The 15,381-nt window shown below is 36.4% G+C and overlaps 1 protein-coding gene and 1 non-coding gene across 13 annotated transcripts in view; one reads left to right on the forward strand and one right to left on the reverse strand.

The window, feature by feature from the left end:
* The window catches only part of SOX5 (SRY-box transcription factor 5), a 1,001,956-nt gene that overhangs the window by 889,515 nt on the left and 97,060 nt on the right, over positions 1-15,381 (reverse strand). The window lies entirely within an intron of this gene.
* On the forward strand, positions 472-573 carry LOC121480451. Its single transcript, XR_005984972.1, has one exon. It is a non-coding gene; the product is annotated as a U6 spliceosomal RNA (small nuclear RNA).

The following is a 15,381-nucleotide window of genomic DNA, read 5'->3' on the forward strand; positions in this document are numbered from 1 at the left end:
ATATTCAATATGAAAACTGAATGTCTTCCCACTTCTCTATCAGCATTTAATAAATGATAAGAAAACAGGTAGTACCCAAAACCATGGCTAACTATAGTAATTTGTAAACTCTAGAAACTTTTAATTTTTATTAACAAATTTATTTATTTATTTTACCTTTTAAAATGTATTTTAACTATAGGTAGATAGACCTTCTCAACTGTTAGTGGAATAACGTGGAATAATATATCCTTATATCGCCAGCACAGATTTAACTCTTGAATTCAAGATTCACCTATCCAATTATTTATTTGACCTCTTAATAGAATGTCACTATACATTTCCAACTTCATATGTCCAGTACAAAACTTCTGATTTCCACCTAAAACTCCCCCAGTGTCATCAACAAATACCACCAATCTATACCTAATTTCCTTCAATTTATCCCATACATCCATTTCATTAGCAGTCCTTAAAAACCTGTGTGTTGCAGTCTCTTTGGCAGAACATTTATTAAAATTGGAACAATACAGAAATTAGTCATGGCCCTTACACAAATATGACACCCAAATTTGTGAAGCAGTCCATATTTTCGCATGGTAACAGATGGTACCTGCTCTTGTAGTGAGCACAGCATAACATGTAAACTTGTTGAATCACTATGTTGTACACCTGAAACTAATATAACATTGTACGCCAACTATATTTCAATTTAAAAACCCTGTATGTTCATTTGCCAACTTCTCTCCAACTTAACTACCACCCCTAGTCCAAACTAGTCCTTCCTAGACTATTGCAATCACTACCTAACTGGTCCCCCTCCCTGCTTCTACTCTTTCCCTTTGAAATGTATGCTCTACGAAGCAGTCAGAGACCATGCCCATGTACACGCATGTGTGTGCGTGCGCGTGCACACACACAGTCAAGCTCTTCTTACAGAGTTAACCCTGATGCTTTAAAAAAATTCTAACTCCTTACTCTGTGGTCTGGTTCTTGTCAATCTGAACTCTTACTATTTTCCTCCTTGCCAATGCTCCAACCACATTAGCCTTTTCTCTATTCCTCACAGCCTCAAATTCAGTTCTCCCTTAGGGATATTGCACCAGCTGTTCTCTCCACCTAATATGTTATCCCCATGATCTTCAAACGTCTGGTTCCTTCTTGTTTTTCTAAAATAGCCATTAAGGCACTCTTCACCACATCAGCCTATTTTATCTCTCTCTCTGCATAGTACTTATCACTAGTTGACATTGTCTTGTTGCCTTTGTTATGTTTGTGTTGCTTTTGTCTGTGAGTCATCTGAGAATAGGAGGCTTGTATACCTTATTTACAGCTAGTCTCAGCATCCAAAACAGAGCTCTGAATATAATAAGCAGTCAGTAAATATTCAATAAGTAATCTTAATGAGTGATGACATCTTGTATGACATGACATGAAATTGTCCTCAAGTGACCTTTTCTAATATTTGAAAAAATAAAACCAATCTTCTAAAATATAATCAACAGTTAAGATTAATACAATAAACATCAAATGATGCTTATCCATCAACTTTTTCTACATTCCCCAAACTCTCTTTGCACATTCCACTCTCTTTGCACTATTGCCTGACTGAAATATTATTTCTCATGGAAGGTTCTCTAATGCCCAATACCATCTATGTAAATATTACAAACTGTGAAAATATCTATTTTTAAGACCCAATGCCAAATGTTACCTTCCTTCTGACACATTCTCTGATTAATATCTATCTTGTATGCACCCAAAATAATCTGCTTTTTCTTTAATACTTTGCTTTTTAATGACAACACTTATCTCCGTGAGAGGGCTGGGTATTAACAGGTAAGAGTTTCTCAAAGTTTGTTCCTTAGAACACTAGGACTTGAGACAATGTGTACAATTCCCATTAGCTTGGGAAACACTGCAAAATATACATACCTACTTTGGGGGATTCACAACACAGTAAAAGGATCTGGACAAAATCCCATAGTAAGTAATGTGTGGGATGTAACTTTCTGTAACTCAAATTTTGTTTTCCATTATTTGATTACAGAATCATCAATTGTCTTAAAAAGCAGATATCCATTAGAATCTCACAGCAGATAGCCTGAGATATACCTGAGTACTGGTTAAGAGCATGGGTTTTGGAATTCGCTAAGTTGGAGGACTTCCATTTTAACCTGACCTCTAACAATTCTTAAAGGAGTGACTACAAGCAAGTAACTAATTTCTTGGCTTCCACCTTACCATCTGAAATAGAGTTGAATAGGACTATCACATAGGATAAGTATATGGACAGAGTAAGAGTGGCAGGGTGGGGCAGCCTGGGTGGCTCAGAGGTTTAGCCCAGGTCCTGATCCTTAGAGACTCAGGATCGAGTCCCATGTCGGGCTCCCTGCGTGGAGCCAGCTTCTTCCTCTGCCTGTGTCTCTGCCTCTCTCTCTCTCTCTCTCTCTCTCTCTCTCATAAATAAAATCTTAAAAAAAAAAAAAAAAAAAAAAGGTGCCTGGGACCTAGCAGCCACTCTATAAATGCCACTCCATTAGAATAACAATTTTTATCACTGTTGTGAGGTCAGGAATTTTAGATGTTCACTTATGAATCTCCCACAAGAGACAGATACCACGCAAAGAGACTTAAGGGTTTGCAAACTGTGGGCATACTTTAAGCAGAGTAGCTAGCACAAGGTCGGAAATGTCTCAGGCCTCACACCATCCCTCTTGCCTAATAGAGGGCTTATTTTAAGATTCATGTTACCAGCCTTGTCTTCCAAGGCATTAGAGTTTACAACCCCTTACTCAGAAGTCCTCAATTAATATTTGTCGAATTGCTTGATATCAATGGATTCTGACTTTCTTCAATTCTTATCCACGAGAAACTCCAACCCCACCTCAAAAGAGCATGTGAATTCTTTAACATAGACCTCTTGCAAAAGAGTGATTCACTCAAGCAATGATTCATATATTTAAAACCTAAGTTAGGAAGAAGGTAAAAGGTACAATTTTAAAAAGTTCTAAAAAAGAAAAGTTTGCAAATCTGATGTTCACTTCTCCCAATGGTCAACAAGATAAGTCCACAGTGCCTAAGAAACCCAGAGAATAAGGAGGTCCCTTGGGACTGGCTGTTAGTGCCAACTCCCAGAAGGTAGGGGCATTCTTGCATGGAGGGAACTACAACTGATGACCTCCAGAGGGCCATTTCACCCTTGAGTTTCTATTAAATCATTGGAATTTAAAAAAGAGCTCTAAAAAGAACTTTAAGAGATCATCAAGGCCATCCCCCTGCCTGTTAGAATATTTTTATATCTCCAAGTTCAATGTTGAAGTGTGAAGGCTCAAGCTGCAAGAGAAATTGATGGGTTAGAGGGCAGGAAAGCTTAGGGGGAGAAAAGAGAAGGGAAAAGAAAAATCTGAGGATAAAGGAATTTATGCCCTCCCAATTAACCTTACCAAGGACCTCAAAATTCCCAAGGCAACCTTGATTCTACCTTTCTTTCTTTTGTTTTCAAATATGGAATTTTCCCCAGGACTAATGTTAGAATTGAGCATATTCTTCCTTTGATTTATGAGAACATTCAGGGAATATAAGGTCATGAAAGTTACCAAACCAGCTGGCTTCAATGCAAAGTAATTAAATAGAAAGTCTTAAAAACTTAAAATCCTTACTAGACTTGTTTCAGAAGAATGTTACATTTATCTTCCTTTATATTTCAAGTACTCATTCTTATATTTTTAAAATATTTAATCTAGATTTACATGAACCTTCCCCTGATGATAGCAATGGACCCAAATCAAAAAAATCTATAAAAGAGAAGAAATTAGAACATCTGTATTTGTGGTTAAACTACTAGTGAACATTTCAGGAAATATGTGGTTACAGTAATTAGATAACCATAAATGCCTGTTAGTTCAGAAAAGCAAAATTAAATGCTGGAATTTTTTTTCCAAAAAAAAAAAAAAAAGCCACTACAATATGAAACAAGCAGAAATAAAAAAAACAAAAACAACAACAACCAACCCTGATTTCATAAAATGTTGAACAAAACTGCATAGTTAAGTGGTTATGCTCTAAACATGAAAGCAATCTACTCAGAGTGGCATTAAGACGTGGGTTTTTAAGCTTCCCTATATTAGGTAAAATGACTATACCAAGAATTGTGCTATACTATTTATTTTTTAATTCCTTTGATATGATCCTTAAATTATACTTAATGATACCTTATCCACCAGGGCCCACCCAGAGGCTTTCATGACCCCTCTAAGCTAATACTGTCTTTTTAAAATTTTTTTTAAAGATTTTCTTTATTCATGAGAGACACAGAAAGAGAGAGAAAGAGGCAGAGACACAGGCAGAGGGAGAAGCAGGCTCCATGCAGGGAGCTCGATGTGGGACTCGATCCTGAAACCCCAGGATCACGCCCTGGGCTGAAAGCAGGCGCTAAACCACTGAGCTACCCAGGGATGCTCTACTACTGTCTTTAAGACAAGTCAGGTCCTTTGAAAAGCCTCTCAGGTTCTAGATTTTATAATTCCTTTGTAGTATGCATATTCAGATACACATGGTTAGTAATTTTTCTAAGAAAAATGATGTCTGAAACTACACTCTTGCAGGTGTAATCCTGAGCACACTCACACAAGTAAATCACTCCTACATCCAGCAGCTAGAAAACAGAGCCAATTTCTGGTAAATGGACATGATAGCCAATTAAAGGAAACCAAGTGGTAGCATGCCTAGATGGTGAAACATGAGCCAATTTTCTGTGACTTTTGCTTGCAGAACCAAGGCATGCTTTAATAGAGTGGCTTCAGATGTTGATACTCTATCAATGTCTGTATCTCTCTGATTGAGCGTGACATAATAGCTCTTTCCTTTTTGAAGGCCGAGTGTTTCCATTTTCTTGTATCCTATAGATATCCAAGAGCAAAGAGAGTTGCCACATTACATTTCTCCAAATAAAACCATGGGGTAGTCAAATTAATCTAATTATCTGTGACCCAATTTGATAATACTGCTAAAAGCAATGTTAGAAAGGACTTCTCTAGAGTATGCTCTTTGTTTTCTCATTCATTCTCTTGTTCTAATAATTTGGCTGAGAAAATACCCTTTCACACTGAAAATGCACCTGCTTCGGTATTTTATGCATAAACTTGCACCATGAAAATATGTGCTCTATTTACTGGTATTTGGAAAATGTAATAATGAGACACCCAAATTGTCATCAGTTTAATAAAGGTCTGAAAAATTCTAAAGATTGATCCAGCATCATTTTCATATTTAACAATCCCACTCAAGCAAGTAATTCTCAGGTGACTAATAAAACAGGTTCAACTATTGGTTCAGCAAAGGTCAGAAATATCACTTGCTTGTAGCTCTTTTTATGAAGTTGGACACAGTGAGTTTTCAACTTGCTTCTTTCTTTTCTCACTTTGATCCACTCTTGATACTATTCACTTTGGTCTCTAACTCACAGATAGAGACATGTGGCAGGTTTTATGATATTTTAGAAAATAATTTCATGTCCCATAAGTAACAGAGATGCACAACTCTTTATGGGAATCATTTCATTCCAATTTTTCCAATTATGAATTTACACGAAGCAAGACTACAAAAACCTCTATTTCTTTTCTTTTTTTTTCATTTCTTCTCCAATGTACTGTCATTCTGAATTTTTAATATTTATAATGAACAAAATTATATGCTTGGAATGCACCCTTCAACATAATGGTATTACAACTAAATATTTATTTGAATTACGTTTATGGTAATAATAACTAATGTGGGTTTTTTTTTCACGACATAGGTTAAAAGTCTGCAGCCTCTAATTTGACAGGAACTCTATTATCACTTTCTGCAAAATTAGACAGGAAAGAATATTAAGACATCTAAAATCTGACACAAATAGAAATCACTTTTTCTCTCACTTTAATTTTTTTTAAAAACAAGAAAGATGATTATATGCTGCTTGACATTCCATTTTCAGGCCAACAAAGGGGATACAGAGGTTCACTCTTTATCTTCTCCACTGAATAAGACCCTTGCAAGAATGCATTGGTATTTAATACATTAAACTTCTTCAGATGTAGAGAAAGAAGAAAAAGTTAGCTTTATCTTTTTGATGGTCTTATCCATTCAGCTCTCTGTTTCAACTAACATAAAAATATCTTCACTCCAAGGTCCCAGCCCAGACGGCTAATCCACAGTACATCATCTGTGAAACACATATGATCCTCATACTTAAAAAACCACTAACTAAAGATGAGTGAACAGTGTTGAGACAAGAAGAATTCCTCTACTCAAAACTAGAACAGAACCTGAAGAAAAACAGTTTTTAAAATTTCAAAGTAAGGCTGATTTTCTCAGTGATTTGTGTGACTGCCTATTTGAATCTAAAAATGTCTCATAGTGTACTTGAGCACTTTTTGTTTTGGTCACAACTACAAACGGAACTAAAAGCCAAGGCTATTTTTCATGATGCCTTTGGAGAACTTTGTATGAGAGAGATCCTTTAGAAATAGTGCAAAAAAGTCTATTCTCCTACAAAGTTCGGTGAAGACTTTACAACAGAGTATTTTGATTCATTTCACTTTGGAAAATATACACTCATAGCCTATGCTCATAACAACACCCCCAATCCATCCAGTGATTCCAAAGTTTAGCATTTCCCCCAAAATATCTCTGAAAATAATAAAGATTGATATTCTGCTGAGTATAAGGCCATGACCCTGAGATGCTAGAAAACTAACCTCATGCAGTAGGGGCTGTGTCAACCGCCCCTCGAGGACTGAGGCACTCATTCTGGCTGCCAGGTGGTCTGGCTGCTGCTAACTCCTAAGTGACTCCTCCTCAGGACCTGCTCCCAGGAGAAGGAAGGGGGCTGCCTTGCCCGGAGTCGTGGTCCTAGGAAGGGTTTTAGAGTGACAGAGGCTAGGCACCCTTACCTCAGTCACCAAAAACTCCCAAGGGCCATGCAGTGCCCAAGCTCTCCAGGGATCTGCTGAGGCCTGAATTGTAACTACATTTCAGTACAACCCCTCCAGAGGCCTGGTCCTGGGGCTTACTCCCTCACAGGTGTTGATCCCAGGAGCACTCCCAGTCTCCAATTCAGCACCTCAGGGAACCCAACCCAAGAAGCATTACAATGAGAGGAGCTGGAGGAAAACCAGTTTTTATTATAATTCAACATTACTTCTTTTGTAAAGGTAAAGAAACCTCAGCCAAGAACAATGAAATAATTTGCATTGAATCTGTCTGGTACCGGTTCTTCTGCCTTTTCACTTACAGACAGGTGTTCTTTTATTAGAAATTGTTTTCCTGGGCAGCCCCAGGTGGCTCAGCAGTTTAAGGCTGCCTTCAGCCCAGGGTGTGATCCTGGAGATCGAGTCCCGCGTCGGGCTCTATCCCTCTGCCTGTGTCTCTGCCTCTCTCTCTCTCTGTGTCTCTCATGAATGAATAAATAAAATCGTAAAAAAAAAAAAAAAAAGAAATTGTTTTCCTCAGTGGACTTCTCCTAACAAAATCACATTTGAGCTTAAATCTGGCCAAGTAACAGTTAACAGTTCTCTTTTTAGCCTCCCACGTGCCACATGATATTTCTAGAAACTCTACCAAGGAAGGAGAATCAGCCTAATGGGTTGGAGGGATTCAGGAGATCAAGAAGGTTAAGGTGGAAACTAAATTTTTTCTGAATATCTAGTGGCATTACCTAAGGAACTTAACGTAACATTATCTTAATCTTCACAACTCAATGAAGGAATATTTCTTCTCTCACTTTACAAATGAAGGAACTGAGCTCCAGTTGGATCATATGAGATTTGATTCGGAAGCCGCTGATATGTCCATTCACCCCAGTGCCTCCCTGGGACTGCAAATAAACATGCTCTGTCCTCCCTTATTCACCACATTTGCAAGAGGCCTTGGTTATAATTTCCTGATTGTGACAGTATAACTTCACTACATAATACACTACTAACTTGACTCACTATAAATAAAAATCAACAATGCCACACTTTTCAGCATGTTGATTAGCATTTATGATTTCATAGTGCCAAAATAAATAATTTATTTTAAAGGATTAGTAAAGCTAAGACATATTCTTACATTGTTTTTCACCAGGATAAAAAATTTACAATGACATCCCTTAACTAGGCACTTAAGAAATCATTTGGCAGTTTACTTTTTGCCAAATGCCATACATTGTTTTAATGTCAGATAGGAAGTAAAAGTTATTTATAGACTGAAATATAACACTATTAAAGCTCAATCTTATATGCAGCAACACATTCCAAATAGAGTTCTCAACACTACATTTTAAAGCGCAAATCACTGTATTCAATACCAGCATATGAATGTCTTCTTAATAAAGTACCAGATGTGTGACAAAGACTCCAAAAGGGGAGACAGTTGAAAGAAAAATCTAATAATGTCAATGATATATTTTTTACCTTAACCTAAAAATTAATTTTTGTGACTAAACATTTCTCACCTTTTTTTTTTTTTTGATATTTGTGATTCATAAGACTGCTATCAGCATGAGTCAGGTTAAATGTTGCTTTTAACAATGCTGAACTTTGACATTTTAGTTAATCTAAGTAATTTTTTAAAAGATTAGCATTTCTTATTTGGGTATATAGACACAACATTTTTTAGCCTTGAAAGACTGTTTCATTGTAAGATAAGCCTTTGGATAATTATTTTTCTGGGGAATTCTGGTATTTGTAGTTTTATGAGCGCAACCACATTAGTTACAGCAAGGTGGCTTCTGAATTCCTTAAATAAAGGAGTTTTAAAATCTGTGATAATTATTCAAAAAAAATGTAAAAAAAAAAGATGTAAAACAATTTTTAATGTAAACTGCAGTCCTACAACTGGTAGAGCTGTCTCCCATTCTTGCATAAATACACAGAACAGTATGTCTTATTCTTTTCTAATACACAGCATGACATCTTGAAGTCTATCAACTGGTTTTATTTTACGTTAGGCTTAAAACTCAGTGGGCATTGCAGACATAGGAAGGTGAGGTGAAATGAGAAGCAAAATATTAAAAGTGTTCTCAAAACTCAGAATACTACTTTCCATTTTATTCTGTAATGAAATAAATGTTAATTACTTCCTAAGTAGAGTTGCAAGATAAAAAATACAGGACACCCAAGTAAATTTGATTTTTTTAAGTGTGTCCCATGCAATATTTATATTGTGCAAACAAATCACCTGAATATCTTATTAAAATGCAGGTTTTGATTCAACAGCCTGGAATGACACCCAGTCTGTATTTTTCTTTGCTAATCTGCCAACCTATCTTAAATTATTTTAAAAAGAAGGAAATGCTGAAGATAGTATTGTTAAATGTTCACTTGTAGATTAATAATTGCAGTTAATGAATGCAATGACAAATCAGTTTTTATTTACATACTTGGCTCGGTGTCTTCTCTAAAATCTCTAAATTAATAGTAAAAATAAAACCCCGAGAAAGGTTTTGAAAATATTCTTTACAACATGGCCATTTCTGCGTATTTTCCCCATCTTCACAGGTCCATTATCTAATCAGTAGTGTTACCCTTGGCTGAACATCAAAATCACCTAGAGAGCTTTTAAAAATCCTGCTACCCAGCCACACTCTACTCAATTAAATATTAATCTCTGGGGTAGGATGGGATCCAGGCATAGATGTTTTTAATCTTCCCAGGTGATTCCAATGTGCACTGAGACCGAGAGCCTGCCCTAGGTCCCTACTTTCCAAAGTGTATAACCAACATCAGTCCCAGCTGGCAACTCGTTAGGAACACAGAATCTCAGGCCCCACCCAAGCCTTCTGAATCAGAACTTGCATTTTAACAAGATATCCAGGTGACTCATATGCACATAACAGTTCCACAAACACTACTCTAAATCATTTAGAGATAACAAGTAAAGGCAGCCACATTTATGACTCTCACTCTAGTGTTAACTGGAATTCTAGAATATTCCAATATAGCAAGACTGGTCTAAATAAGGGCAGTTACTATAGCAGAGACCAAAAAAATTGTCTGTCCTCTCCCAATGCACATCACTTTATAGACTTCCAACAGAAATAATAGGAACTATCCAAACAGACATTAGATAGAATACTGGAGGCAATTCCCATAGGACAGCACACCTGATTCTAGCCAAAACCCCACAAACCAAGAAACCAAGATCTAAACAGTAATCATTGCTTTCTTTTTCCCCTAATCTCAATCCTAGTCAATAAAGCTACCTTTCTTATAAATTACAATGTCCTAGTCAAGGTCCTTTGCCCCCAAAGTGCTGGTGTCTCTATAGTAATCACTGACTTCTGTTTTCCAGCCATGAATTCAAAGGTTTCTTGGATATGTTCCATCAAGGAACTGAGGGCTTTTTTTTTTCTTCCAAATTATAGCATATTTAAAGAAACCTAACATGGTAACCACTTAAATGCAAAAGAACCAAGCATTCACATTGAGGCTGAAATCTAAGTGCTACGATTTGAAAAGCATCTGGAAGGCTTCCTATCAAACTGTCTTCCCCAGTTTATTACTGGAGTTCTCCTTAGTAAGTTTCTTGTGTTAAAATAATGTTCTCCAGTGAAGTACAAATGCTGTACTCCTAAGGAAGTTAACATGTTTAATTTCTAAATCTTAGTGTTGAATTATTTATAAAGCTCATTGTTTTAGGGGTTTTTTAACCTAAAGGACAAGACTGATGAGTTCTGGGTTAATGATGGCATTAAAAGTCAGGGAAGTGGGCAGCCTGGGTGGCTCAGAGGTTTAGCACCTGCCTTCAGCCCATGGTATGATCCTAGAGACCTGGGATCAAGTCTAGTATTGGGCTCCCTATGGGGAGCCTGCTTCTCCCTCTGCCGTGTGTCTCTGCCTCTCTCTCTCTCTGTGTCTCTCATGAAGAGATAAATAAAATCTTTTTTAAAAATTTTAAGATAAACTCTGCAGTTGCCTACTTTTTGAAATAGTGATTTTATAGTTTAAATGAATCATAAATTACAAAATTAAATTATACAAATATGAAACATTAATTTCTGCTTATAGGGATTGGAAGTGCTATCCTTATCCTTATCCTTATCCTTATCCTTATCCTTATCCTTATCCTTATCCTTATCCTTATCCTTATCCTTATCCTTATCCTTATCCTTATCCCATGCAGGGAGAACGCAGGACTCATCCCGGGTCTCCAGGATCAGGCCCTGGGCCGAAGGCAGCGCTAAACCGCTGAGCCACCCAGGCTCCCCTATCTTAAAATTTTAAGGGAAATGGAAGACAGTAATTTTTAGTTTTCATACATTAGATATCATAACTTCCAAAGCAAGGAGCTGAAAAAAGAGAAAACTTGAGGTTATATAAAGTGTGCTTTTGAGTGAATAAAAAGTTTTGAGCATAATTCTAGTTTTATTATATTTCATGAAGTGAGCAAGAGAAATTGTGTCTGCATCAATGTAGTGAAGGAGTTTCTCATCTCAAAAGCCTATCTGTATTGATATCAGAAAAGGGTAGGGGTGCAAAATGACAGCAGCTGGCCTGCCCTTTCACCTTCCTAACAGGGCCGGTGGCAGCAATGAAGCTTAATCAATGCAATGGAAGTGACATTTTGCAGTCAAATCAAATTAAATGGAAATGAAAGGAAAATCTGAGGTCCAACCTAAAGGCTGTTCCTCTTACCACTGAGGTCATCTCCATGGCAACTAAATGCTACAAATGTGTAGACTAAATCCTTAACAAATCTGCAGAAAGCATGTCCAATTGAATATGATAGTGTCTGTCACTGTACTTTGTAGCTTTCTAAAAGCTGACATTAGAAGTAACAAAAAAAAACTTCAGTCAGCAAGCATGCAGGACAGCACAGCTAATCTGACCACTACTCAATGACAGAGGTGCTCAACTTCTGAAAGAATGAACTCTAAGTAAGTGGCAACTTAAAGACAGACCAAGTTAAGTGGATTAGGTTCAAACTGCAATGTTTTCTAGAATCGTTTTTACTTGGATGTATTCAGTTCAGAAACTCCCTGGTCCCTGTAAAAGCATTTTCACATCATGAGGAATAATGTGTATGGGCTTCCATCTGATCATGCCATTACCCTTTCTCAAGTACTCCCTCAGCCATTCATTTCCCCCTCTTTTTGAGAATGCAGTGAGAGCAGATGGGTTTCAGGGTTAGAGGAGGCAGCACGTACGGGCAAACTGCAACAGAGCAGCAGTGGTAATAGTTCTTCATGTAGTTTCCTCCAACAGACTCTTCCAGAAGACTAACTCATCCCTCTACACCTCTGTTTTACTGTACCATGTGGCCAGTCCAAACTAACTTGGTAATCTGGAATTAATTTCTTGTAGATCATATTTTGTCAGAGAAAGTAAAAGAGTATCACTGAACACTATTTCCCTATAATTAAACCACCATTCTTGGGGAAGCAAGAATTCTCATATATCTGTGTATATCTGGCTTGAGATCTGGGTGCCCTCTACTACATGACAATATATTTACAGAAGGAAGGAGAAAGATAAACATCTAAGTACACCAGATTCACCCAGTGATACATACTGAATTCATTGTTCAAGCTATACAACAAGAAACATTACCTTGTAGGAGGATTTATTGCACAAAGTTTGTGATGTCTCGACTGGTCATTTAATTAAATCATAAAAGTGACCACTATGGTTCTTGGAGTTTGCAAGGGATGCTGTCACTTTGCAATATGAAACATGTCAATAGATTTATACCTTAGGATGACAATTTGATATGAAGTGAAAGTTTAGCTCAAATGCATAAAACCATCGGTCATTATAGTCTATCCCCATTAAAATGGCAATTCATACCAATTAATTTCTAGGAAGAAATTCCTGCTTCTGAATAGTGGTTAAAATAGCAATAATGTTGCTAACTTCAGATAACAGCAGTTCTCATAAATATATCATAAATTATCTTTTTTTCAGTAACACTGATTTACTTTGTTTGGGGTAGTATGTCTAGGAATTTTTCAAAATATATGTAATAGTAATAAGAAGACCTAATCTCCATTTAACACTTTATCTGGCAGTGATGATAGTCAACAAAATAAGAGCCTGTTGTTCTTTGAGACATCTTGCTCCCATAGAGCACCAATGTTTTAAGGTTTATATAACTACAAACCAATTTTGTTTCATATTATCATCTCTATAAAATTATACTTCAATTTATAATGATGGAATATTCTCTGCTCTTGGAGACTTTAATGCCAGTTCAGTTATTAATTAATAGCATTTTGGGTTACATCAAATTTATTATCTCTTCCAATATCATCAACTGCAAAATGAAGTTTATTTTACTGGCCCTTCTAACCTCATAATTTTACCTAAGAATGCTATGATATATGTGGAAGAATTCTGGAGACTATCCAACAATATATAAAATATATATTTCATTATGTTATTATATTGAAATAATATGTATTTGTATAATGTATGTATATATTTTTCTTTCAGAGACTACTTTTGTAATGTTAAGAATACAGCTAAATACCCATATTTACATTTTGGTAATATATTAAGTCTGGACTTAATCCGAAAACTTCAGTTTTCCTAACTCTATACTTATAATTCCTAGTAAAAGTTATTTCTCATGTAGAAATTCTGTGTATAGAATTTATGGACAATAACCTAGATGAATACCTTGCAATTTGTTTTTCCAAAATCATTAATTGGTATCATGTTATTTCCTTAAGATTCACTTCTATTCCTAAAATTAAATGCTAATGGGGGGGGAAGCTTATTTAAGACTTTGAACACTGAGTTCTAATAGATTTTATTGTATTAAAACTTTTTGATCATTTAAATGAGACAGAATATATTAATTTTTATTATTTTAAGATTTTATTTATTTATTCATGAGGGACACAAAAAAGGAGAGAGAGAGAGAGAGAGGCAGAGACACAGGCAGAAGGAGAAGCAGGCTCCATGAGGGAGCTGACTGGATCCTGGGTCTCCAGGATCACGTCCTGGACTGAAGGCGGCACTAACCCACTGAGCCACCAGGGTTGCTCCAGAACAATATATTAAAGAGGTCCCTGGCCTGTCCCCAATGTTATTTTCTCCTCTGTCTACTGCATTATACGTTTAAAGCCATATTTACATTTTTCCAAAGAAGACAGCAGATGGTCAACAGGTATATGAAAAGGTGCTCAACATCATTAATCATCAGGGAAATGCAAATCAAAACCACAATGAGATATCACCTCACACCTGCTTGAATGGCTATTATCAAAAAGACAAGAAATAACAAGAGTTGACAAGGATGTGGTTGTTTTGTTTTTCTTTTCAGCTGAAGTTTCTGGAATTTTTTTTTTAAGATTTTATTTATTTGAGAGAGAGCACACGCATGGGGAGAGGCAGAGAGAGAGAAGCAGGCTCCCTGCTTAGGGACTATTGCAGGGCTTGATCCCAAGACCCTAGGATCATGACCTAAGCAAAAGGCAGAAACTTAACCTACTGAGCCACTCCCAAGTGCCCTGGCAAGGATGTGGTTTTAAGGGAACTCTTGTGCACTGTTGATAGGAATGTATACTGGTACAGTCATTCCGGAAAACAGTGTGCAGATTCCTCAAAAAATTAAAAATACAACTACCAGATGATCCAGTAAGTCCACTTCTGGTATTTATCCAAAGAAAATGAAAACACTAACCCAAAAATACATATGCACCCCCATGTTCATTGCAGCATTATTTACAATAGCCAAGATACAAAAGCAACATAAGATGGATGGATGGATGGATGGATGGATAGATGGAGAAACTGTGGTATATATATTTAATGAAATATTATTCAGCCATAAACAAGAATGAAATCTTGCCATTTCCATTAACATGGATGAAACTTGAGAGCATTATGCGAAGTGAAATAAATCAGAGAAAACCAAATACCATACTCACTTATATGTGAAATCCATAAATAAATAAATAAATAAATAAATAAATACCCCATCCACTCACATAAATAACAATAGCAAACATTTGAGCTCATGGATACAAAGAACAGATTAGTGATTTCCAGAAGCAGGGAACAGAAAGAAGGGGGAGTTGACAAGTGTTAAAAAATACAAACTTCCAGCTATAAAATAAGTCATGGGGACATAAGACATAATGACCCTAGTTAATCATACAGTATTATATATTTAAAATTTGCTAAAAGAATATATCATTGGGACACCTGGCTGGCTTAGCGGTTGAGCATCTACCTTTGACTCAGTGTGTGATCCCGGAGTCCTGGGATCGAGTCCCACATCGGGCTTTCTGCATGGAGCCTGTTTATCCCTCTGCCTATGTCCCTGCCTGTCTTTGTCTCTCATGAATAAACAAATTTTTTTTTAAAAAAAGAATATATCGTCAAGGTTTTCTTCACAAGAAAAATAAATTTGATAATTTAGGTGACAGAT

This window comes from Vulpes lagopus, chromosome 21 (genome assembly GCF_018345385.1).
Source record: "Vulpes lagopus strain Blue_001 chromosome 21, ASM1834538v1, whole genome shotgun sequence".
Classification (NCBI taxonomy): Eukaryota; Metazoa; Chordata; class Mammalia; order Carnivora; family Canidae; genus Vulpes; species Vulpes lagopus.